The sequence below is a fragment of the Arctopsyche grandis genome, chromosome 12, assembly GCF_051622035.1.
Source record: "Arctopsyche grandis isolate Sample6627 chromosome 12, ASM5162203v2, whole genome shotgun sequence".
Taxonomy (NCBI): Eukaryota; Metazoa; Arthropoda; class Insecta; order Trichoptera; family Hydropsychidae; genus Arctopsyche; species Arctopsyche grandis.
The window spans coordinates 25492123-25519555 of NC_135366.1; the positions used below are offsets into that span (position 1 = coordinate 25492123).

Consider the following 27433-nt stretch of genomic DNA (forward strand, 5'->3'; position numbering starts at 1 on the left):
TTCCATAGCGGCGCGTGAATGGAGGAGCATTTCACCATAGTCGGCTGCCGCCAGTCGACTCTCGCCTTCGGCGGTGTCTGGACGCGTGCATATGCTCTCAACTTCGTCACATCCGGTTCGTCGTGCCTCTCTAAAACCGAATCGGTTCCTCGAAACCGGGTCAAAACTCGCCGGCTGATCGGGTTTTTCGAGACCTGTCACACTCGGTAGTCGGCCAGTGGCGTGCGTGCGCGACGCATCTCTCTCGCACTCACTCCACGCACGCTCCTGACTTAATTACCAAATAATTCTACGTGCTTAAAAGTACTGAGTGTGTGACGAACCGGTTCATATATATTGTATTGTACTCAAGACACGCGTCTTCGTTTATTGTGCCGTTTAAAAATTACGTATTTTCTAGTGTTGTGAGTTCAGTTCGGTTCGGAAGATGTGATCGTGATCATGTTGATGATGATAGGTTTGATGATGGTGCCGATGAAATGGATCGAGGCGATGAGGTATATTTTAAACCGGTTCGTTCGTTTTGGGTGTGAAAATTTTTGGCGGTTTTTCAAGCAACTTTGTGAGGGATGAGTTTGAATGTGTTTTAGAATATTGAGATTTAGTGTGTTTTATAATTGCAATTAGAAGTTTGGGCTTACTTTTTAATTAGTGTCTGCTTTTAAAGTCTGTAAATCATTGTCAAGTTTAATTCATATCAGGGATGAATCATTTTTACGTAGATTTTCCTCAATGAATGTGTGTGTTTTTATCTAATGTAGATACTTATTGATTTAAAGTACATTTAAATGTCTTAAATTTGATGCATATTGTATAAATTTTGCACTCAAAAATCAAGTATGTTTATTGATGTAAATATGATTGATCTATCATTTAAAATAAATGTTGTAATAAGTTTTAAGTATGAAAAATGATGCAATTCAAATTTTCCGTATTGTTTTTATTTTGATAAATTGTGTTATAGATTTTCTGCTCTCGAACAATACTCTAAATGGCTTTGTAATTATTTATTTTTAGTTCTCTTTTATTCCTTTTTGTCACTCAAAGTGATGATTTTCAGTAGTAAATGGGAAAGGTGTAATAAAACATTAAGTACATACATATAAAGATAATCAAAATTATACGATAGTAAACAGGACGAGTTTAAATGTATATTTTATTTGTAATATATATTAATTGTTATTATCTTTTTTATACGTATATGCGTTTTATTATTTTTTATAACTTAAACTGTCATTATAAAATATTGCATGAAGAAAACGACATACTTAAAAGCAACTTGAACGACTTTTGAAACTACTGAAAATTGTGATACACATTTTTTTTTTTCGGCCAATATGTTTTTTTTATATACAGGTTGGCTAAAAGTAACTGTTTGATCACGAATTTTTATATTTCATTACTTTTCGAATTGATATACATATTATATGTAAAGTTTAATTCATTAAAATTATCGGCAACTTCATATTTGGTCAGTTACTTTTAAATGGAATGGTTAGTAATTCAAAATAAACTAACCATTTAATTTAAGTACTGGTCGTTAAATATAAAATACTGACCAATCGATTTATATTACTGGTCATTTATAATAAATTACTATCCGTTTTTCTGCGCATCCGAATATATTGACTGTTTATTCTATGTATGAATTTACAGATCATTTATTGTAATTACCACTTATTTATTATAATAACTGACTGAAAGCAATTAAAGATAATTGAACCAACTATATAAAGGCAAAATTTATATATATGTACATAAGTTTTACTATTTTATTAGTAAAGTTTTTATAAAGATTAAAAAATGAACACAGTTTTTGTCCTTTATATTTTGATGTACATATGTAGGTCAACATATAAAGATGAAGGGTTAATTTTTTTAATTGTTTATGAAAACAGTTATTTATTTAAAAATACATCTCTTCCTACTACGTACATGGATGAAGTAAAAATAATGAATAATTAGAGAGCAAGCAAATTACAAGCATTCAAAATCAGAAAGACTATCGGCCTACTCTACACATACGCCCGGTCATACCTACGTAATTTCTTAATCAGAGATGTGTTATATATTATATATCAGCACACCTACAATTAAACCGATTTAATAACAAGCGACCGGCACAATAAATAAATAAAATTTGCGCAAGCCAATGCCAAAGGCTATATTTACGAGCGCGCTTTTCGAAAAGTGCCGCTCGTTTGACATTTGCAACGAGATGGTCACTCGCAGATAAGCCGAGAGAGTGCGTATCGATACTCACTATATACATGTATGGTTTATAAACCGATCCATGGGAGATTGAGAGTCTGACTTTCGTGTTACATATCGCAATCATAAAAAAGTCATTGTTGTGTAACGCGCGCGAGCACGAACGCAGTTGAATTAGAAAGTCATTTTTGCGGGTCGACCCGCTCGCGGTAATTTTTCATCTCATCTTTGACGCTCTCTAAAGCGAAACGATGGTAATCTGATTACTTCGATCGGGTTTGTATTTGAGCTTGGGGGTTTTGGGATTCGAGGCGTTGTCTTTATGTTTGGATTGTGTGTCTTTTGGATGGTTTTATTTGGGTATGAAGTTAGCGGGGCGGATGAGGCGTGAGCGAGCTTCGTGTTGTGTGCGAGTGAAAGAAGATTTGATTTATATGCATACACTTTATATGTATGTATGAAAAAATGTTTGTGAAGGATTCATAAATATTATATTTTCAGCGGGCAATCTATTTTTGACGTTTTTCTTCAGTAGAATTTTGGTTAATACTAGACGAAACTTCCGATGCCTAGTATTGGCCAGCGTCGTTGGAAAGAAAAACCTTAAAATGTCAGTCTGTATTAGGAAACTGTGGATTTGCATTGTGGACATATGCATACGCACATACGTATGTGCAAATGTATAAACAAGCACATTTAAAAAAATATATAGTACATACATACATACAATAGTTGACGATTTTGGGATAATTAGGAAGATCTTTCGGTGGGCTATCATTATGATTTGGCAAACTTTGAATTTCAATTTAATCATAATAACTGAAATATACATATCTTTAATTCGCGTTTGATCAAAAACAATACGTTTAATTTTAAGTATTCTATTTCTAATAAGATAAAAAAAAAATCGTGATATAATCAATTCAACGAATACAATGTAAAATTGTAATTGGTTTTAATTTCCAGTTTGAATGGCAAGATAATGATATTTTTGATTTACGAGGTTTACAAGTTAGTTCTACGATATATATTTATATATATATTTAAATTGAATTTAGTCCATTTCGATGACGAGACATCAAAGAATTCCTGTATTCCCGGTGAATCAGTCTGCATTTGAATATGCTTTTCAATCTTTCATATATATATTTTAAGCGATATTATGAGGCTTATTTTTTGAAATGTTGAAGATTTATCGTATTTGGATCAAAGCTATGAACCATTTAATAATATGATAATATTCTATCGAATGATTTTTGATAATCTGAAAGTACTTCGATGGTTTCAAATAATGTTTCAATGGCTCGTATATTAACATGGATTTGAGCATTTCTTGTTTCAATACGACCAATTTTTTACTATTGTATTGTAGTTTGACTTCGTTATCAAAAGTATTGTATACATTACATGGTTCTGATCTTTTTAGATCATTACTTGTTATTATAAGTATGATTTTTTATAGTTCTTTGATTCCAAAGCAATCTAAGTAAATGTACATTGTTTGGTTCTGATTCATTCATTACTGATGCGTACCTTCAAAGAAGTCGATGAAAAATAAAAAAAATCAGCGCTCACGTAAATTGCATGTAAAAAATAAATAATAAAATTTAAACTAGATGGAAATTTAATGGAATAAGAAAATTAACGTAGGCGGTAAGAGTTATAGTCGTACTAAATCGCGAGCGTACAATATTTACAATGTGTGTGTTTTCGCAGTTAATTCGCGTATGATTTATTTGTCGCGTAGTACCTACAGAAAGCTCGAAAGGAATGAAAAATCGACGTGGAATTTCTTTCTTTTTATCATATTATTATTTTTATAATATTATTCGCCGTCGTCGATTTCAGATTTGTCGCCGTTCGAATCGTTGCGAATCGCGCATGCAAATTTCGGCCGCAATTTTTCATTGAATCCGTGCGAATTTCACTTTCAAACGTGAAAAACGATCGCGTTCGAGAGGAAAAATCGCTAGGAAAAACAAGTCTGATTTTATATTAAAATGTATACGATTCGAGCGTTTCGTTTTCGGACGCAATGAGATATTTATTCAACGGCGTAATTATTATTCATGGTTTTCACGGTATTTTCATATAATAAAATTGTCGTATCTTTTGTCTTACTGAGCAAGTCTCATATTATGGTCTTGAAGGCATTTTGATTTAATACTTGATATAGTTTCAGAGTATAAGCAGTTTGATCAATATCAGCTAGATTATCTTATACATTATATGTACATATGTAATTTAGAACAATTTTATCGTTTTGAAAGTTTGACGTCTATGTTGGAAAAATATATTATGTATTTACTTTTAATATAGATAGATAAATATAGGAATTGATCCTAATATAAAATAGTATATTGCGATTATTATACACAGTTTCTTACGTTGTATTAATTACTTTAAAAAGATTTTTTTTGCATATCATTGAAAGAATGAATGTTATAAGTGTGGGAAATAGTTATTATTTATTAAAGTATTACACAATTTTAGAATTTTATATTTTAATATACAAGTTTATAATATGTTGAACAACTATACTACATTTTCAATTAGAAAATTGTGGATAATTTCTTGCATTGAAATCTTGCATAATTATTGTAATTCACAATCATTCAAAAGTTTCTTTCTTTTTTGAGAAAATTTACATCAAATTGAATTAAAAACTGGCTATTTTTTAATATCTATTATTTTAATTTAGTCAATAATTTGTTGGTATATTATAGTCTCTTTCATGGTACGTTTTCTTTCGTAATTTGCATAATTTGTAAAGATCTGACCTTTGCATTCCAAATTATAATATAGTGACGTACATGCAATGTATTTGCTTATTTTATGGAAAATTTTATATTTTTGATGAAAATTCATACATTTTTTTGTCAAAATTCATATATTTTTTAAGTAAAATTAATTACATTTAGATTAAATTTAAGCTGATTCACAGTAAAAAACCATGTTTATTGTAATGAAAAATAATTTCAGCTTTCAGGCTACGGGAATTATGCACGTGAGCTTAAAAAATGCTATTTAAATGTACATCTGATTAATAGCGTGTTTCATCACAATTGTGGTATTTTGTAATCAATATATTATGTTTGTTAAAATATTATCATAATAATATGGCTTCTGTTCAAGCTAATGATTTTAATGCACACATTTCGGTGTATTATATTATATTACATACAAACATGTCAAACTGTATGCTGTGAAACATTTAGTCATTGTTACATCACAACATTATTGAATCAATTTAGGGTTTTAATAAAGAAAATTGTCAGAAACATCTACTGATTAATTAGAAACTGCATTTAAATTCGGCCAGCATCCAATTTTGCGCATTTTTACGCACATCACCCACTCAACACTGAACGTTGCTACATTTTACATATTTATGTATGTACATAATAAATATACATAAAGGTGGTCATTCACGTGGCGATTTGTCAACTATGTTTTGATTTTCTATACCACACTCTGCGAGAGGCAAATCTTTGTATTATGTTTTCGAAAATCTTATGTCGAATAAAAAAATCTTTCGGAAATATAAATCGGAAAGCTCAGATCTAAAAGTAACCCGTAAGCACATATTCGCTACACCTTAAATAAAGCTTAATCAAATCGGTTTCCTTACATTTAATAATTTTTAAAATCTGTTTCATTCAGAGCTGGATCGTCGACGGGACAACAATAAACTACCTCTAACACTACTCGTACGTCTTTCACCCCAATTTCGGAAACCCCTCTACACATCCAATATATTATATTTTAATTTAATTTTGCTTACAGTCTTTTGAGACTTTTGGCCGAAACACCTCGCTATTTAACATTGATTTTAACAATTATTACATAACCTACGAGTGAAGTAAAAAGAGATAAAGAGAGCCAATAATGCAAATTTTATAAACATTTTATTTTATAAAGAAAAAGTTCTAGGCGTTTAAAAATTAAAATCTGGGTGGGAAAAAACGATAATGGAGTATTTTCATTATTACGATTATTTTTCACCATCGTAATGGCGGATTTAATTTCCACAAACCGAGTAAAATGGCAAAGTTTGAAAACGATTGGATTTTGTCAGACGAAAAAATCTAAAGCGACCTAAAAAGAGGCTAGTAAAAATAACTTTCAACGTCATGTTATAGACAGAAAAACTTACAGTAATATAATTAAAGACTTGTATTGATATTGATACATCAAGAAAGCAATCGAAGAGGTCTGCGCAAAAATCTAAAGAAGACAAAATTTATGATAGTAGATAGAATGCAAACAGACACCGGGAATCTAACCTTGGATGGAGAGGTGATAGAAAGAGTAAAAATATTCAAATACCTGGGTACCTGGCTGAATGAAGAGATGGACCCAGATGAAGATCTAAGAATCCGCATCGAGATGGCTAGAACAGCATTTGTAAAAATGAAGGCGGCGCTTATAAACAACCAATCAATCTTCATACGTGGTTGAGATTCGCGAAGAGCTACGTCTGGACAATATTACTACACGGATGTGAGACGTGGACTCTTAAAACCAAGATGATCAGCCGCATCGAAGCTTTTGAGATGTGGGTCTATAGGCGTATGCTGAAGATTCCGTGGACCAAAAAGATATCAAACGAAGCTGTACTCGGCATGATGGGGAGAGACAGGGAACTTGTTTCTGTCATCAAGCGGAGAAAGATGGAGTACCTCGGATACGGGGTCCAAAATACGAATTTCTCCGTTTGATAACCGTGGGGAAAATAGAAGGAAAAAATGGATTGGCAGGAAAAAGTTATCTTGGCTTCGAAACATGCGCATGTGGACCGATATGAGCGCCGAAGATCTGTTCCGAGCCGCTGAAGACCGATGCGGATATCTTCAAATAATCGACGAGGTGGTCGCCAACGTCCGGATGCGGACAAGGCATTAACAAGAAGAAGAATTGAATTATATTGTAATAATATTATATAGTTAAATAAGAAAAAATTAAAAAAAAATAAACTAATTTTACGCCCTTACAATGTTACAACACATTGCATGAATGCGACAGCATGCTTGGTTCTCTCAAGTCTTATGCTACATACATCGGACAACTACCTTTATAATAGAACCAAACAAATATTATTCCGAAATCTCCAGCTCGATGATTTATTGTAAAATATAAACTTAATGCCAGAAAACAGTAGAAAATCATTGCCACTGGTGTCTTCCAATATTGTCACTAGTTGGGACACACATCTACGTGAATGGCCACCTTAAGGACACCAACGGGAGCATTTAACTCTGCATAACGTCAATTCGCATGCAGAATGCGCACAATTATGGTATTTTCATTTCACAAGTGTCCCCGTTCGGTTCACACGCGTCACATTTCATTACACAATACCCACATACTTCCATAGATATATTGTACGTATATTCACCGCTTTAGGACAAAACGTAAATACGACGTTAATTACATATACCCATAGACTGGGGATTAACAATACAAATTGACTTGTCGACGTCGTGTGTACACATCTTCTGGCTACTTTCTACGTATTAATCTTTCGATGCGAAAGTATTTCTATTAGCTATTGCCTTCCCGCGGTGAGAACGCGATCGAACGTATCAATAAAACTGGACAGTTTGACCGTGATCTGATCTGCGCCCACGATTTGACCCACAAATGTGTTGTTGTGTCGGTGTGAATCGTATTTATTATTAAACAACAATCAGCGATTTGCCCTATGAAGTGTGTGTTATCTGTTTTCTATCTAATAGACATTTTATTTATTTTAGATAGATATATACCAGGAAAGCTTGATAGGAAGACGCCAATGCACCTTCCTCGACAATTAATTACAAACACTGCAGTTTTTTTTATTATTACGTAAATAACTGTATTTCGAGAAGCTGAAGAACACGAAATAACAATTAATTAAAGAATCAATCCATTGAGACATCTATAGATTTAGATTTGTACATAATTTTTATAGATTGTACATACAATAAATACAGAAGATTTGTAACAACAGGAAAGATGATTTTTTGCCAATTTTGAGGAACCGTTTCAAATATGATCAGATAAAATTGGAAAACTCTAATAAGAATCGATCGATTTGGAGTCACAAATACCCCCAAATCTAACCAGTAGTATAGTGGATCGAACCCACTTGATGCTAAATATACACGCTACCATTGAGCCATACTGCTGGCTCATACATATGAAGAAGATGTTTGTTTATGCAAATCTACAATTTTAGATTTCAGTGTTGATTGTCTCGTGGTAGTCTAGATTAGATCTAAGAAGTTTTTTTGGAATGCTTCGAGCTAAAGAAACCTTGTTGTAAGAACGCACTCAAAAGTGTGGCACGGTACGTCTAGGTAGACTCCAGCTGTGTTAGGTGTGTCTTCTTGTCATTGTTGATTCGTACGATCTTATTATCCGATATAGCATGAGACTTACGAGAACCGAGCATGCTGCCGCATTCGTGCAATGTGTTGTAACATTGAAAGAACGTAATTTTTTTTTTATTATTTCTTATTTAACTACACAATTTTATTGCAATATAATTCAATGCAATTTCTTTAATAGTATTACTGTAAGCTTTACTTTCAATAACATGACGTTGATAATTACTTTTATCGTCTAAAAAATATAAATGTTCATTAATATAAAATTTATACGTATTCCATCAAAAATTAACAATATCAACAACTTTCGTATTTTACATTAAAATTTTATTAATATAAATATTTCAAACTGCGAAACACGTATTCAAAACTAACAAAAAATAAAAGTCAAATTCTTCCGACCGCTATACGCACGAACAATGTTGTATTTATTGACCAAAATGCAATGCGAAACTGAAACGAAATGTAATTGGCCATCGCGGGTTGATTAGGGGGTGAATGCGATAGCATATACATTTTACATAAGTCTCAACCTAAATCGGTTCGAATACACATATATGTATGTAGTTTTTCCTACATTTCTTCAAATTTAGAAAATTGCTACTATCGATCACTGTCAAACCTATGTCAATACACAAATAAAATATCACCGAAAACACGTTGTTGACAAACTAATGATAAGAACACAGCCGAAAGTGCGGCACGGTACGTCTAGGTAGACCCAAGATATGGTAGGCGTATCTTTATGTCATTGTTGATTCGTTCGATCTTATTATTTCGACTAGTTTTTCGTACATTTCTTCAAATATAGGAATCACCGCTATCGATCACTATCCAGCCTGTTAATACAAGTATAAAATATCACTGAAATCCCTCCAAGGGGTGGGTTTTGGGAAGGTACAGACTAGGCATACCAGATTTTTTTAAATGTGCAAAATTATCCAAAAATCAGTCGACGCGTACCAATCTGTGTGTCAGCTTCTTTATGCAAAACCATCAAAGCAACGCCGGGGAAGGCCAATTACTTCAATGGGAATGGCTATATTCTTAAGTCAATGTAGAACCTCAAAATTTGGTGCGATATTTTTTATGGTATTCGTAGACAGTTTTAGGAAAGGATTGGATCTTATACAAAATCCGCCGAGCAACGCCGGGTAGGCTTGCTTATCCGTTATTTGTGTACATGTACATGTTTTCTGTATGAACATTCAGTAAAAATTGGTTATATGTGAGATATAATGATACCTAATCACTATTTCGGAATTTAATACTTTACAAATTTATCCCGGGCGAAGCATAGTACTACCAAGACGGTATGTATGTTTGTTTACTATCTACATATATGTATGTATGCATATACATACATAATTTATTAGGTTTATTGTACTAAAGTGAGATAGTACATACAAGCGTTGACCCAAATGAGAGTTAGGTTTGTGTTTTGTTCATGATCAAATATTTACGTTAGTTCGTGTCCGATTTGTCGATGAGTACGGTCCGATTGACAGTATTTTATCGAACACAGTTTGAAAAGCTCTTGTTCGAGCTCCATGTTGGATTTTAAGGTTGCATTTTTATTTTTAATTTAAAATGATTAGTTGTAATGAATATAATTGAGTATTTCACGGAAAGTATTGGACAAGCAACTTCAGTTTGAATAAGTGAGTTGTAAAACAAAGTTCAATGCACTCAAAGAGGTATGGAACGTTGTATGTTTGGCATAATGAGGAAAGACAGGAGATGGAATACGTGGGTGAGAAGTATGACATGGGTAGTCGATATAGTAGATAGAGTGAAGAGATTGAAATGACAATGGGCGGGCCAAGTGGCTAGAAGAATGGACAAAAGGGGGAAAAAAGAAGTACTAGAATGGTACCCGAGAGGATGCAAATGGTAGAATGAAGACCGTAGAGAAGATGGGTAGACGAAATTAGGAAAATGTAAGGGGTTAGATGGATGAGAGTTGCACAGAACAGAGACGAATGGAAGCGTGTTGGAATGTATGACAACGGATATAGTGGATAGGGTGAAGAGATTGAAATGGCAATGGGCGGGCCATGTGGCTAGAAGAATGGGTGAAAGGTGGACAAAATAAGTTCTAGAATGGTACCCGAGAGAATGCAAATAGGTAAAAGGAAGACCAGACCGCAGGGAAGATGGGTAAGCGAAATTAGGAAAATGTGACTGGTTTGATGGACGAGAGTTTCGCAAAACAGAGACGAGTGGAAGCGTGTTGGAGAGGCCTTCATCTTACAATGGACGGTGAATGGCTGTAGATGATGAAGATTTGGATAAGTGTGTACTTATGATCAGGTCAATAAGGTGTTGGAATGGTTTTTAATGTGACATTTCTAGGATCAGAACATCGTGATTGTCATCACGATGTTTGTACTTGCAAATACGGTCGATACTATTGTATAGGTATAAATAAATTAGAGTGAGGCTTATAAAACGAACTCAAAAGTAGGACAGGTCGTTTATGTACATAATTAAGGTGAAAATCCTCAAAGGGGAAACTTTAAAAACCTGTAAAATTGCAGACCTAGATTTTATCTTTTAGTGGTGCCGTTTTTTTTTTCAATTTATTTTCTTATTATCGTACATAGTTTACTATCACGTTTCAGGGACGGAAGTTCCATTTTAAGAAAATTCCAGAAAGTTTTAACAGTTCTGAGTTCAAGCTTTGAGGTTTTATTCTTTATGTTTGTTTATGTGTTATATATGTGTACATATTATTAAAGTCTCTAGTTAACACTTTTAAACGGCACTGTAAGTTAGCACTTTCAAACTGTACTAAGAACACTTCCTATACCAAACATTTTGATTAACTAAGCAAAGTAAATGGTGTTGGATAAAAACCTTAATAAAAGTACTACTTCCGGTTGAGTAAAAAATATTTAAAAAATCTCAAATTTTATAAATACATGTACAGATGTACGTACAAAAGTTTAAGTGCGTTTCAAGTTTCTATCCAGAGGCGTGGAGATAAAAAAATCTAAAGAAAATTTAAAAAGAGGACACCTATGTATAAGAAGAGATACCACTTCCATAAAAGTTTGAAAAAAGTTACAACGTAACGATAAGCATTTAATTAACCAATACCGTTAATCCAATCAGCGTATTGCATTAGCGGTATTTGAATTATTTAAAATTTTTTTTTTCTAGAAGCCATTAAAACACGACCAGAGATCAATACTGAGAACAAATCAGTCAAAAGCTCGGGGTCGAATTTCCTCACGACCACAGAACTTAATTATTGATACCACGTATATGGTAAACGGACGATATCGTACATGGCGATCTCGCACACGACAATTGTTGCCACGAAGATTGCGAATACGAAATATCTGGCACTCGAAACCCCACCCACCGAGAGTCACACACGCAAACTATCACGCTGATGAAAATCCTAATGGCGTATTCACTTTTTTCAAGGCAACGATTGTCGTATGCGTGGTTGCCATGTGCGAAATTGTCATCGATATACAGTCGCAGTCTTATAAAACGCAACACTTGATTTTAAGATTTTAATACGATTGATTGTTCTTATTATTTTTATTTATTATTACTATTTTTCAATAATGTTATTATGTATATATGATTTATATGGGAGTTGGGGAATGCACTATTCTCCCTATCGCCTGGAATAAAAAGTTATTATTATTAATACAATTAGAATATTATCCCTTTATGTGTGGGGTTTGAAACGATTACATATTTTGTATATGATTGTTTTCGATCACATACTTTGTATATATTTTTTAAAAGATTTGAGTTAAATTTCGTGTGAGTTTTCAAAGTGCAAAGATCAAAAGTCAAATTAATATGAAAAAGCTCACTAAAAGCATACTAAACGTTAGGCTACCATTGTGGTCAATTTATACTCGAATGGAATGCTTTATATCGAATGTTTTATGTCAAAATTACTGAAAATTAAAAACAAATCTGGAATCTAAGCTCTTAAGAAAAGGATTGGACTGAAAACAGTATATCTGAGAGACGAGATCGCCATTTTTCGATCCCATGAGCTGACCTCGATCGAAAAAATAATTTTTCTGAGTACATCTGTAGTGCTGCTGGTCAGACCTGGATATTTATGACTCCAAGTCGATCGTTTCCTATCAGAGTTTGCCAATTTTCTCTGATTTCATTGTTGAAACGGTTCCCGTTTAAAATTGGCTAAAAATCCTTCCTACCTACTATGTCACCACTATTTGAGTATGATTAATGTGCAATAAAATTTATTTACAATTCATAGATGTCTCGTTAATTTGCGAGTTTTTCAGTGTCTCGTAATTCAACAACTTGTAATAAAAAAAATGTTGCATTGTTTGTAATTGGCTAGGAAGGCGCATTGGGGTTTACCTGTAAGGCTTTCCTGGTATATCTATATGTAAAAAAAAATAGGTATGTACTCCACAATGGTTCAAACTTAAACTTAAAATAAATAAATATGTAAATATATATATAGATTTTTGATAAGACTTTATTTGTTTTATGCGATACTTAAACGTCTTGTACTTCTTTTTTTATTTGGAAGTTTGGAAACGTTAGAATTTCGTCGACAAAGTGTGCTCGACAATTTACATGAACGTGCTAACTGCTAATCAATTGCTCTTTTAACCGCCGTTTTTGCCATCGCATTATTTACATTTAGGCAAATGATTCAGTAAAGTTTTTATTTGACGAGCGAAGGCTCGGTTCCGGTTCGCCTTTGATAACCGTAATAAACCAGTTTTATTCGTGCGTAAAATTGCTCTCAATTTGTACCGGCATTCTAACACCTTTGCGTTGAGTAAGTATTATGGGCTTTTTTGTATTTCTGTTCATCTCCAAACGAAATTTTTCATTGAAGTAAATATTTCACGGAACGTCTCATAAATTCAACATACATATGTACATATTTACCTCTTGCGGTTGCTTTTTTTGACCGGTTCGTGCCAGGAGATTGGACTTGGGTGAGCCGGAAACGGGTCGTTTAACCGAACGAGTTAACTCGGTAGCTATCTCTGTATATCGTCGGTTAATCTCCTGGCAGTTTGTCGTTTAACAAACTTTAAACGAATTCGACAACTTTATTACGTTCTATATTTGTCCACGTTTAGCGTATGTAAGTTAGGGAAAAATGGGTTCAAACTCTAGTTTAGTATTATATAATAAATTGTATACATATGTTTGTTGGAATGTTTTCGTCGAATTTTACTATATATTACAATTCAATTAAAATATTATAATGAAGGGATATTTTAATTACTGGAAGGCGAGTTTTAGAGTCGTAGATTTCTTTTGGGATTTTAATTGGGGCTTAATTAAATGTAGAAGTCGTAGATTTCGGGTGTCTTAGAACTACGGCTCAATTTTATAGAATAAATTTAAATGGTTTCTATCGGGTATTTTTATTTTATTACAGGTAAATTTATTTTATTTGTACTAACAATTCCAAATATTTTAAAAATACAATCATATTTTTTTATACAATACCATGGAGACATATTTGATATATAGTAAAATTTTGCCATATGTATGTAGGTGGGTAGGATATTTATAATAATCAACAAATCCGAATCAAATTTGCGAGACAGTTTCGTCAATGACATCAGATAAATTGGCAAACAGTATTTTTAATCCCTTCATAATTTTGTTATTTGTTATTCAGTATGTATAAAATTCTGTTCGTATTTAATAAATTTTGAAGCCTTTTTTGCTATTTATTATTCAGTATGTAGATTTTCTTTGTTATATTGAAACGCAATAAAATAGTTATAATTGTTCAATTATGTAACCTGTGAAATTAAGTAGAGATGGCGAGCAAGCGCATCTGATAGTCAGCTGTCATCACGTCGATTCTGATGATTTGGTTAATGATTAAACTCCCCAATTGTTATTTTACATTAACCAGCAGTATGGATCCGTGGTAGCGTGTGTGTTCAGCACCAAGGGTTCGATCCCGCTATACTGCTAGTTAGACTTGGATATTTATGAGTCCAAGTGGATCGTTTCTCATCAGGGTTTGTCAATTTTATCTGGTCATTGTTGAAACGGTCCTCAAAATTGGCTAAAAAATCACCCTACCTGGTGTCACAAATTTTCTGTATCTATGTATGTACAATTTGTAAAAATTATGTAGAAATCTAAATTCCATAGATGTCTCAATGGATTAATTAATTAATTGTTAATGTCGTGTTCTTCAGCTTCTCGAAATACAGTGATTTATGTAATAAAAATGCCTCATTATTTGTAATTAATTGTCTAGGAAGGCGCATTGAAGTCTACCTGTCAAGCCTTCCTGGTATATACATATATGCATATATGTACATATGTACATATGTATATGTAAAAAAAAAGAATTGTTAATATTAAACAAATTTATGTAGGAAAAAATATATTTAGATACATATATGCAGATATGGAAGAATGTTGATTTTATTCAATCTGTTACAATAATTAAGTTAAAATTTTTTAAGTCTAACAGGAGACTGCCAATCTAGATAAATCAATAATCCAGAACCTGTTAAACCTTCCTGGTATATATCTATGAAAAAATAAAAAATAAAATGAACCCCATCCTAATCTTTCATGAATTATTTCATAGACTTAAAGCGCCGCACACGAAAATACTATTAAAATCTATGTAAGAAAAATAAAAATAAAAATATCGAAGACTCAATTTCTTTATATGTCGATAATATGTAAAAACGATCGGAAAAGTGGAAGTGGTTCTAAATTAGCTCACAAATATTGCGCCACAGACACATTCAAAGAAACTAGTGAATATCTAGTAAAATTAATAACATGTTATTAGTTATTTGACAAAACAATAAGCCATTTAGACGTGTTTATAATTTAAACTTATTTTATATTTGATTTAAGTCATTTTGACAACAACTAGTCTCACCTTTACTAACTCCAACGGTTAATCCGAATTCATACGCGAGTTTAGTTTGTCGTTTTGTGTTCCCGCTTATTATCATTGCCGAGACTACAGTGCAGGTGTGAAAATTCTAATTCTGCAAAATTTATATACAATTCCGAGTGCGACGCCGCTGGAATTTAAAATTAGAATTTAACGAGAAAACTTAAAGAGCCGCGCTTAGAGGGTTGTTAGCGAGATTTGTTTTAAAGCTCTCGTACGCGGAATTTAACCGTTCGGCGGTTTTCAGAACCCGATCCCCGGTGAAAATCTCGATGAAATTTCGCATTTTAATACGCCGTCTTTTTTGTGTGTTTCTTTATTTATTTATTTATTTTGCGTCTTACATACGCGAGTCCATTACGCGTGTTATGTTAGCCCTGATTTATGACGTCCGTTCTTGTTTTTATTTGCGTATTCAGGTGTCTTTTAAACGTGTTTTGGTCGACTGAAAGAAGTTTTACGACTGGAATTTCGGCTAATTTTGACCTTTATTGCCGCACGTTTCAGAAAACTTCGTCTCCATCAAACTGTAATGATTCCAACCCGAAACTTCATAGTAAGATCGTAAAAATAGCACAAGCTATATATAAAGTATAATGGAGTTTGAAGTGCATCGATTGATTTTATATACATATGTACGATGAACTTTGAAGTGTTTGATTCAGTCGTTATGTATACATTTTTTATTATTATTATTCTAATTATGATGTAAAAGATTATCAGACTATATATTTAATGAATCTAAATCGTAATCAATTTCATTTAAGCTGTCTTGACAGCTTTTTAACATATGTGTTCGCATTCGTCTCTATTATGAACAACATTCATTCATCTGTTCTTCTACATTTTTTTACTTTACACACTTTTGGGTACTATTCGAACATTTATTGGATGTTTATTCCACTATATTTTAAAGAATATGATTATAGAATTAGAACTTTAAAATGTAATTAAAATTAATAAATTGAAGCAGTAACAAAATTGCAACACTGCCTCGTTTTAATCAAAAGAATTAGTTAAAATTTGCGCTCTAATTAGGCTATTTAATAAATATAACATACTTATTATAATAGACAAATTAATAGATTATGAAATAAGTAGTTGTAACTGTTTTTTTTTTTTTAAATTTGAAGTTGTATGTAATTAGTGTTTATATGAGCCGTTTTGAAAGCTCATACTTTGTTTATGAAATTATTAAGATTTTTATAACCAAAATTAAAAATGTTTTTTTTCATATACAAAACATTGTTTTTTGTGTACGGAGAATGTAAATTTGTCGTATCCGAGCTTTTAATTATTCATGACAAGCGTTTCTTTTCGTGTGGACAGACGGACATTAAAGTATAATTAATTTGGAAAAGTTGCAAACTAAAGGCGATAAATCTAATAATATCGCCGAATAACATTTTAAGGAAACGCTTAATTATTTAAATGTATTTTTTTTCGCTCGACGCAACTTATCTTCAGATTTTATATTATTTACGATATATGTAACTGACCTATCTACATATGTACAAATATACATATACAAACCTATATGTATGTACATACATACATATAATATCATATCAGTTTTTCCAATTTTGTATATATATATATATACATATATGTATATGCTCTAGTGATGTTCATACAAAATTTAATAACAATTCATTTAAATTTAAATTCATATTGATTCATTTATTTTGAAATTTTTTATAAATTCATTTATTTTCAACGTAGCATTTTGTTGAAAACAGGTTAGATATTTTCTTTCATTATTTCATTCATTGATATATATTTGATAATCGTTTTTGGTTAATTGGTTTGTACATAAATCGCTTTTTATTCGCATTGTCTTAATGATAAAACCATTTATTTTCAATCTTTAATTCAATTTGTGTAGGTTGAATTTTATTTTTATTTCAGTTGTTGATTTGGTAATTGAGCTCTTTGAATTATTTTTTCTTCACCATCTTAAGTTCATTCTATTTTATCACATTCCTTTGATCCCTTTTCAAGATAAAATTGATAACTTTCGATAGTGGAATGGTATGTAATGAATATTGTAAACAATCTATTTTGCAATGAGTTATAAACGTAAATAATAAGCGTATCCTTTGAATTTAAAATCGAAGAGCTTTTATCTTAATTGGTGTAAGCGCGCGCGTCTCCGGAGTTTGCGTTTAAAAGTAAAAAAAAAAAAAAACGATATGAATCCTTTAGCTGAAGGCGTAAATAAGCCCACGGAGAATTAAGGCTGTTTAGGCAAAGAGTGAGATTTATTTTTCCGAGCATTTATTTATTTTTTTCTCGGGAAACGCCTCGTCGCGGCCGAGAGACAACGTTCACATAAACGGACGGGTTGAAAAAGGTTAATTATCCTCTCTTTTCCGGCGGACGGCTCGTTTTCCCCGTCCGAAGGGTTTTCCTCCTCGTCCTTCAGACCCGGAGGATCCCGGAACGGGGAGGCTGCAAAGGGGCCGTTCGATGTGTGTAATAGTATAATATTATATTATGTTCCGTTGAAGTGTTGCCAAATATTCCATTAAAAAGGAACATTTTTCATTTTAACGGGAGCGCGCGCACATTTCAATTGACAGCACAACAATCGATGCCCCTTTAAAAAGTTCACTCGATCTCTTTTTATTATTATCATCATTATTATTATTTTTACTATTATTATTTTCATCTGCGTGCGTATGACCGGAGAAATTTCCGTTTATCTGATATATCATCGCGAATAATAGATTCTGATATGATTTATGATATCGTGTATAGCGCGGTTCGTTCGGGAAGTGGACGGCGACGAAAGTAAACGTTGATATTAATGTGTATATATATATATGTACATATACTAGTGTTGTGTCCGTTGAAATTTCAACGGGACTTTTCAGAAACAAATTGATACATAATTTAAAATAAAGTTACAATACGTATAATAATAACACTGTTCGACAAATGACGACCACTGTTCACAGACGAGATATGACTTTTCTTCTAGATCTATGCCCAGTGAACACGAATCTGATAATAAAAAAAATGTTGATTGGCTCGAGATTCGGAGATATATATGTGTTTCTTAAATCGCGCGATTTTTCTATATCTTGGTGTTGTTCGGTCGATGTCTCAAAATCTGTCAATTTCCTGTTCAAAATGAATACTGGAATCTATGTATAGTAGTACTTTTCAGCGTTAAAATCTCTCTAAGTAGTCGTCCAGTTCAAATCAAAAGTCAAAAGTACGTATTTTCACTTGGGATTTTGTCCCACTATTAATACTATTTTATATTGAGTATTTTCTATTGAAACATGTTTATTGGGATAGTGTTCTGGCCACACTATTTTTTGTTTTCGTTTAAAAGGGTTAACTGGAAGTGTGCTGAATTTTAAATCGGTAAAATTGCGAGCTAAAAAGTCATACTAGTGGAGCACTGTTTTGCGTTGTGTTGTGTATTATTAAAAAATATCAAATGTATCGAAGTCTATTCTCGAATTTATAATATTAATCTATTGATCAAAACATTGTAACGTACAGATTAGGTGATTGGCGCTCGTCGATCACCGGCTTACTAGTAGTGGTGATCATCTGATGTCGCTTTCGCGCCAAATGGTATCGACGTATGAACAAGCTATATACAACAGCCAATAAGGTCTCGCGACCCATCGACCAATGATCTCTCTGTGCTGAGAGTACACATGTGTACAAATATTCGGCAGATGTGTTCCGTGCTTCATTTAGAGCCGACAGGTCGACGTATCAAGAATAATAAACAACTTCTACCACTACTAGTGCGTCTTTCACTCTGATCTCGGAAACCCTTCTACAAATGCTAAAATATGTGTGTATATTAAATTATAAAGTTTTAAAGTGAAACATTTACATTGTACAATGTACATCGAAAACAGACCAGGTTAAAAAATGATGTAGAAGATGAATCTAAGCTCGTTAAAAATGATTTTAACGTTTGTTCGCGGCTCGTCAAAGCTTGCAAAAATCATAAACTTGATCAACTTAATTTGGTTTTTAATTTTTGGTATTTTATTTTGTGGAATGATATAATTATTTGATAGTAGTAAGTAGTAAATAGATGTTCAAAAATACTACTAATTTTGTATTTTCTTGTATTGTATTGATTGATTGCATAAGTTCATGCCCGATTTTCATTGGGTTTTTAACGGTAAACGGGCATGAACTTATGAAATCACTCAATATGTGCATATTTTAATTTAAATATATAGATATTTCACATATTTTTTGATTTTTACATAGAACGAGTGTATTTCCAAATTGATATTATACTTGTTCATTTATGTGTGTATACATATATTATTCGTTGGAAGTTTCTAAAGTAACTACTTAATGTTTCAAAATTAATTTACACGATGAGAATTTTCAACTGGGCTTTGATTTCAATTAGGTACTTAATTAATAAACTTTTTCTGTAATATTGTAAAATGCGCTTAAAGTATTCTGAGGCACTTTATGAAATATTATATTTACATTTATGTAAATATACACAATATTTCTATTGGACAAGCTCAAAGATTTATAAGCCGAAATAATGATATTTTCCCCTTACGTTTTTACTCTTTTGGTTATTCATCATTTGATTTTCATTTTTAGTATAGACTGCAGTTATGTATATCATATATCTTTACGCAAACTTATAAACCTCGTAAATCCAAAACTACATTTTATCGCGATTTTTTTGGCAATACTGGTCTTAAAACTGTAACACAGCGGTGATTTCGGAATGGTTTTAAGAGATATCATAAAAATATTTATTTTGTTCAAAAATTGATTTACAAGGTTGAGATAGCAATGCCTTCCAAACTGCCGAAATAAATGAAAATATACGTTTAAAAATAAATAAATTAAGATTTGCCGACATCAACAAATCCATTCATAAATTATCTCAAACGCATTAAATTTAATTCGCTCGATAATTCACCGCACAATCCGCTTGCGAATCTCAAAAGTTCAAAGGACAAATTCTCGACAGGCGGTTCGCTTTGACCCGCGACAGGCGAATCGTCCGCGCGGAAAAGGTTAAGTGCGACTCATCTAACAGTCGTCGCGAACATTTTCCCATCCAGTGTATGCATATACATATACGTATGTTCATACGTATGTACATATATACATAGATATTCCGATTATTATTATCATCGTAGTGACGTTGAGCGATGTCCCGAGGAGACGCGACTCGGGTCAGGGGCGGTCAACCGTCGGCGATTATTTCGCGAGCGGTCGCCAAAATTGTTCGATAACGACGCGCTCGTATTGAATTTCAAAATTTTTGCGAACGTTGATTTATGTGTGTCGCCTAATAAATGGCGCAACGACGATTAGACGTTTGTAAAAAAAAAAGATGTAATGAAATATGTATTTGTGTATTGTATTGTCGGGTGTGAATTGGATGCGATGCGTGTTTGGTAATGTGTCGTTTTAAAAGAGGCGTGTGGAAATTTTAATTTTGTAATTTTATTTTGTCGCTAATGAATTGTTGTTATTGGAACGTTCGATGAAATTAAATATAAATCAATGTTGGAATTTAGTTTTTTTCAATTACTTTCTTGTGTTTTTTTGTTTGGCTCGATTTTCTAAACCGTTTTTTATAGTTTAGTTTTATATAGCCAGCTTATATAGTTTTTAGTTTTATATAGTTTTATAGTTTAGTTGTTTATAGTCAGCAGCATAGCTCGGTCGTTAAGCTTCTGCTTAGCGTCGATAGGCACCGGGTTCGATCCCATGAGCTGACCTCGATTGAAAAGAATTTTTAAAAAGAGTATATCTGTATTGCTGATACAGGTCAGACCTGTATATTTGTGACTCCAGGTTGATCGTTTCCTATCAGAGTTAGCCTATTTTCTCTGATTTCATTGTTGAAACAATTCCCGGTAAAATTGGCTAAATATCCTTCCTACCTACAATGTCACCACTATTTGAGATTGATTAATGTACCATTGATTCGTTGCGTTAATGCTAACTACTGAGAGGTTGCCGGGTTCGATCCCGTGGGTTGACTTCGATTGAAAAGAATTTATTCCAAGTATTATCTATAGTGCTGCTGGTCAAAATTCGATATATGTGACTGCAAGTTGACTGTTTCCTATCAGAGTTTTCCAATTTATGTGAATTTATTGTTGAAACGGTTCCTAATCCAATTGACAAAAACCATCCTATACCACTATTTGAATATGATTTCAAAACATGTACTCTATAGATTTATAAATGGTCTGAAAAATATGATCATTTTATCTTAAATATTTTTCAAAATGAATGCTGATTGTTCGTTAACTGAAATTTATTTCACCCATGTAATATTTATTTTTAAAAAAAGGTCTTTTTCTTAATTGCAAAATCGATAAAGTTCAGTTTTATAATGACAGTCCGAATATTGTCTATTATATAAAGAAGAATGTTTGCTTATTTGTTTTGTAAATCTACAGTTTTAAATTTAGAAATCTTATGTTACTCAAATTTAATAAAAAAAAACGATATTTTTTCAAACATTCATTATTGGAATTTGCTTAAGTGAATTCTAAATAAAATATATACGAATTTAAATCCAAGCAAAACTGAATACTTTCATCAGTGTCATATTTAACATATTTTTATTTTTATTTTTATTACATACATACATAATTTGTGTCATGACAGGAATTACCCCAAGGCAACACATATGGTTATATTAATTTTTGAACATAAGTACTAACAATTCCAAACAACAGTACATAGAATACAAATAGAGACATCTATAGACAATCAACAAATGTAGGTAGCATTTTATAAGACGAATTCGAGATGCTAATAAATCCCATTTGCGAAAAAATGAGGGGAGGGATACTGATTTATTGGATCCGTCACAACAATTAAGCTAAAAAAATAGGGAAATTTTAGCAGGAAACGGTCGATCTGTATTTTAATATCCACAAGATCTCGCCAGTAGCATATTTGGCCGGGACTTGAACCCACGACCTCTCTATATATTGTAATTCAATAGCTCTACTAGTGCACTATAATGTGGCTAGATATAATATTAAAAATTGATATTCGATTTAATGTGATGAAGATGTAGATGTATACTCTATGTATGTACATATTTATAGAATTACTTTCCGTCGGTATAACTTTTTATAACAATATTTATATAAGAATATTTTACAAGTTACGGTTTCTATGAATACTTATTATTTATAGAGAAAATTTTGTCTGGTACAGCGGAAGTATTAAATTCTCCTTTTCCGGCTTTTCTTACTTTGCTTTGCCTACTTTACATTTTCTATTTTTTTCTCGTACTTTTATCAATCTTTTTTTATACTGTCGCTCTATAAACAAAAACGTAATAAAAACTATAAAAATCCTTGTACGAAGAATCATTGCCAGTATTATATTTCACGAGTTGCATTCATTATTTTCTTACTTAATTATAATGTAATACACAGTTTCATCGCATTTTTTTATATATTAAACTGTGTGATTTTTTATATTAAATCATATTTTCAGTCGATCACATTTGTATTGGGAGTTAAATTATGATTCATCGCCGATTCATAATCCAATCTCTTTCGATATTGACGCTCGCGATGCTTTCCCGATGATTTGTTTCGCAATATTTTTCATTAGGGTTCAATCACACACTCGACTTTTCCATCGCGCGGAAAATTTTCATTATACGCCGAATGGATACGCGATATTCATTTGCTCGGAAAATTTTTCCCATAGATTGTGTCAGCTCGATAGAATTTTCAGGGCACGGAACCAATTTTCGACCGGTGCATTTTCCCCGCTTTAAATATACATACATACATACATATGTGTGTGTATGGAGAAAAATGCATCGTTAAATGCAACCAAGAGTGCATCGCCAGCTGGGACGACTTTGCTTTGCTCAAGACCATGACACGGTTCTGGTGACTTGAACCATATTTTACATTGAACCATATACTTGAACCATGTAATGTGACGCGACTTTGTGTATGTATTGTGTGTGTTCGTTTTCACTCCAATTAAGAAAAAAATACAGTTGAAATTAGACACGAAACGCGAGATTTTAATCGGCGAGCCTTTCTTCGGCTTAATTTTGGATTATTTTTAACCCTGAAGTGCTTGGAATTTTCAGTGAGCTTTACGGCTTTGCCCTGAATGTGTCACGGATCACCATCGCCAGATTGTTTCCAAGAACGCGAAATAACACGTGTACTTTTTCTTCCGAGCTTACGAGTTTGGTATATATTATACACATTAAAAATGTATACACACCGATATATGTATGTACATATATATATGTAGATGTAGATTCGTTTGCTGTGTAAAAACGCAAACTTACGTACGTATGGTCAAGCTTTGGATTTATTGCGGAATTGAAAATGTTAGAGCTATTTTTCTCATAAACATCAACTTTTTCAGCGTTGCTAAAATTGTCATGTTAACACTTACTGCACTGTGATAGATAAGCGAGTGACTAGGACTTATATTTTATTTTATTTCTCCAAATATACTGAATGTCTTCATATTTTTTGTATTCCTCATCAAAACCTCTATGATTCGAATTATGCCTTTACGGAATAAAAATATTGATAAATATCAACAGGAATAATTATTTTTGCGGGATGCCTAGCAGATGCGAGAGAGGTAGGGGGAATTCAGTACGCACCGCGCCCAGTGGTCAGTGTTAGAATGATATCCACCTTTGAATGACGTCTCTCCTACAGCCGTCATTTTTTTTTTAATTTATTGCACTTATTTTATAGTATTCGACATGATTTTTAAAGCTTATTACAATAATTAACCTCGCATATTTTGTATTATTTCAACTTAAAACACACATTTATAACTGGACGCTTGCGGTCCAGCACAGTGGTTAGCGGATTTTTTTTAGCACAGTAGGTAAGTTTTTTTTTAATTGACAGTCGTTTCGTATATTACGGTCATTTATCGAACTTTATATAAAATTTCATCCATTTTTTGCATAATTTTGAAGTAATTGACTGCAAATCATCGGGTCAATTAATTATTATTGTCCCATAGCATCATGTTTGCCATTTAATGATGCAATTAAACTATGTAGTTTTAATTTAAAATTAAAATAAAATACGTGTTTTTGCAACGCGAATTATAATGTCGAATATATAGGTGACTATTTTTAACTAAAAATAATGGATTATTTTTTTTTGATTTCTGTTATTTTCTTTCTCTTTATTTGCATTTTTTATTCATTTATTCATTCATTCTTCTCTTTATTCTCTTTATTTGCATTTTTATTTTTTTTCCACAATTTTTTATGTTTATTTGATTGATAAACTCTTGGGATGTCAATGAGCTGTCCTAATAAATAAATAATACTGATAATATGATTCCTTATGACTAAGCATAGCACCTTACATAAAAAATCACGGTTTTTATTTAAATTGTATAAAAATATAAGACAATACTTAATTTTCGTTTGAAACTTTTCTTTGCATAATTTCGGACTTGCTGAAAATATTCAAAACGAGTTAACGCGATTTATATTATATTTTAATACATTAAAAAAAAAGCTTTTGCAATGATTTTGTGTATAAATTAAAATCAAATTAGAAAAAATATTGAATAAAATTTTAATTTGAAGTAAAACTTCTTCACATCCGAACATTGTTTTTTGAAGTTGAATACTGTTTTCTACATATTGAAAATCAATTTAGTTAATTATATTTTAACAAAAAAATATATTCACAATTAACCATACTTTCTGTTCCATTCAAGTTTTAATTTCATTTCATGTGTGAAATTGAGTATAACTCGTTTTTTTTCGTGTTACATGCAAGTTACGAAATTTGCGATAAAAATTCAATCAAACTCTATTATTTATTCAGAACAATATTGCAAATGTTACATTGCGTATCAGGCATATAAAAATGAAACATCCACGAAGCAATAGACATTTAAATCGTGACTTTATGTCAGGAATGTGCAGTATAATAAAATAATGTAATCTGACCCATTTAACGTAGTGGTAATGCGATGCGAATATTTATAAAATAATTAACGCGGCAATATAATTTATTTACGAGGGTGCACCATTTAATTTTATCATGTTGAATATTATATATGTAATATAGATGAAAGGGGTCAAAGACTGTCGTTATTAATGGGTCAATTTAATATAACCGAAATTTCGCCGCAAGCTTTCGTAGAAATCGACGCGGTTTAATTAACTTTTGCCAACTATGTACATATGTATGTATGTATTATTATTTTTGTTTTATGATTTAAATTTGAGTCTCTGGTTACGGTGGCTGGGGTACATTAAACCCGATGTCACCGACTGCCATTATTCTCTCGTATTATCTCCAAGTCTCGTTGCTTTTGCGCTTTTCTTCGCGGCACGACGCTCACTTTCGCATTGTTCGCCAGCGCTGAAACAATTGGCTGAAAAGCTATGCAAAGCAAAAATGCGAAAATCATTTCGAGTGAAAAATGAGTGCTCGTAAAATGCTCTAATAGTTCTTTTTTTCTCGGCGCTTTGTCGTCAACATATTTTTTTTTGGCGAGGAATTTCTCGTTTGCAATGTGATATTTTATGTGTGTTGAATTCGATATTGTACAGTGCCCATCCAGCAACTGAAATTGTATCAATTTGCAATTTCGTTTTTTGCCCGTTTTCATAAATTTGTATATGTATGCCTTTTTTTGTGCTTTATTATGTTTTTGGACTATTGTGTTGTCATTTAATAACGCGTATGTTATAGTTGTATTTTATTTCATGTTTTGGTCCCCGATCTAAGGAAGGATTGCTTTCAGTATATGGATCATTCTAGAATTTTGATTTGATTTTTAAATGCTTTTTATTATTACGAAATTATGTTCACAATACATCTTATATCTATTTTAATAGCTACTGATCTACTGATCATTTTCTATTTTACAATTTTAATTTAATTTGGTTAGTAATTACAGTATTATATTATTCTAATGTTAATCTAAAGCATAATAGGAAAAAGAGCTCAAAAACCTATTTACAATCCTTATAAATGTTCATAATACATCTAATACATAATATTAATTAAAGACTATCTAAAGTCGATGACCTAAAGCAGATTGTGTTTAGGTAATCTGTGTTTATACCTGAAGGGTATAGACATTTTGTTGTAATCACCGAGACTCTTCACAAGTGTGTTAGTATGGTTATTAGTGATTCTTTCATAGAATCTACTGGTTAGTTTGTTAGTAATGTCTGTAACAAACGGAATATTATATATAGCATGCAGTTTTTTCAGGTTAGTATATATGGGTGTATTATAAATTATTTTAAGGGATTTATTTTGTATTACTTGGAGCTTGGAAAGGTTAGTATTCGAGGCGTTATTCCATACAGGTGAAGCATAGGTTAATAATGGTAATATGAGCGCGCGATATAATTTTATTTTATTTAGCGTTGATAAAGAACTATGGCGATTAAATATTGGATATATTGAGGATATACCCCGCATCGCCTTGCATTTCGCTGCCTCAATGTGAGGTGCCCATCTCATTCTTTTATCAAACGTTACTCCTAAATATTTTATTACTGACTGCCATTTCAGACTTTCTCCAGAGGGGATTTTCAGATCTGAACTTGGCTTATGTTTTCTAACACTAAAGAATATGGCGTCTGTTTTGGTTTGATTAATTTGAATTTTCCACTTAGTGAAGTGTTCAGTCATTGTTTTAATTGCAAATTCAAGATTTTTAAGAATAGTGTCTGGTTTTTTGCTACTTGTGAAGCAAGCTGTATCATCTGCATATAGGGCTATGTGACAGTTTTTTGGAATAGGTATGTCATTTATATATATGGAGAACAAGAGTGGGCCAAGCAAGCTCCCCTGCGGAACGCCAGCTGCGATTATTTTTGGAGACGATAATTCATTATTTACGCTAACCACTAGCTTTCTACGAGTTAAGTACGATTTGATGATGAGAATTAGGTAGTTTG

General features: G+C 32.2%; 1 protein-coding gene across 1 annotated transcript in view; it reads left to right on the forward strand.

The window, feature by feature from the left end:
• Positions 1–216: 216 nt before the first annotated feature.
• The window catches only part of LOC143920364 (uncharacterized), a 144678-nt gene continuing 117461 nt past the window's right edge, over positions 217–27433 (forward strand). Inside the window, exon 1 of the mRNA XM_077443236.1 lies at positions 217–497. The gene's annotated coding sequence lies outside the window, so the exon portion shown is untranslated. The remainder of the gene's footprint in view (positions 498–27433) is intronic.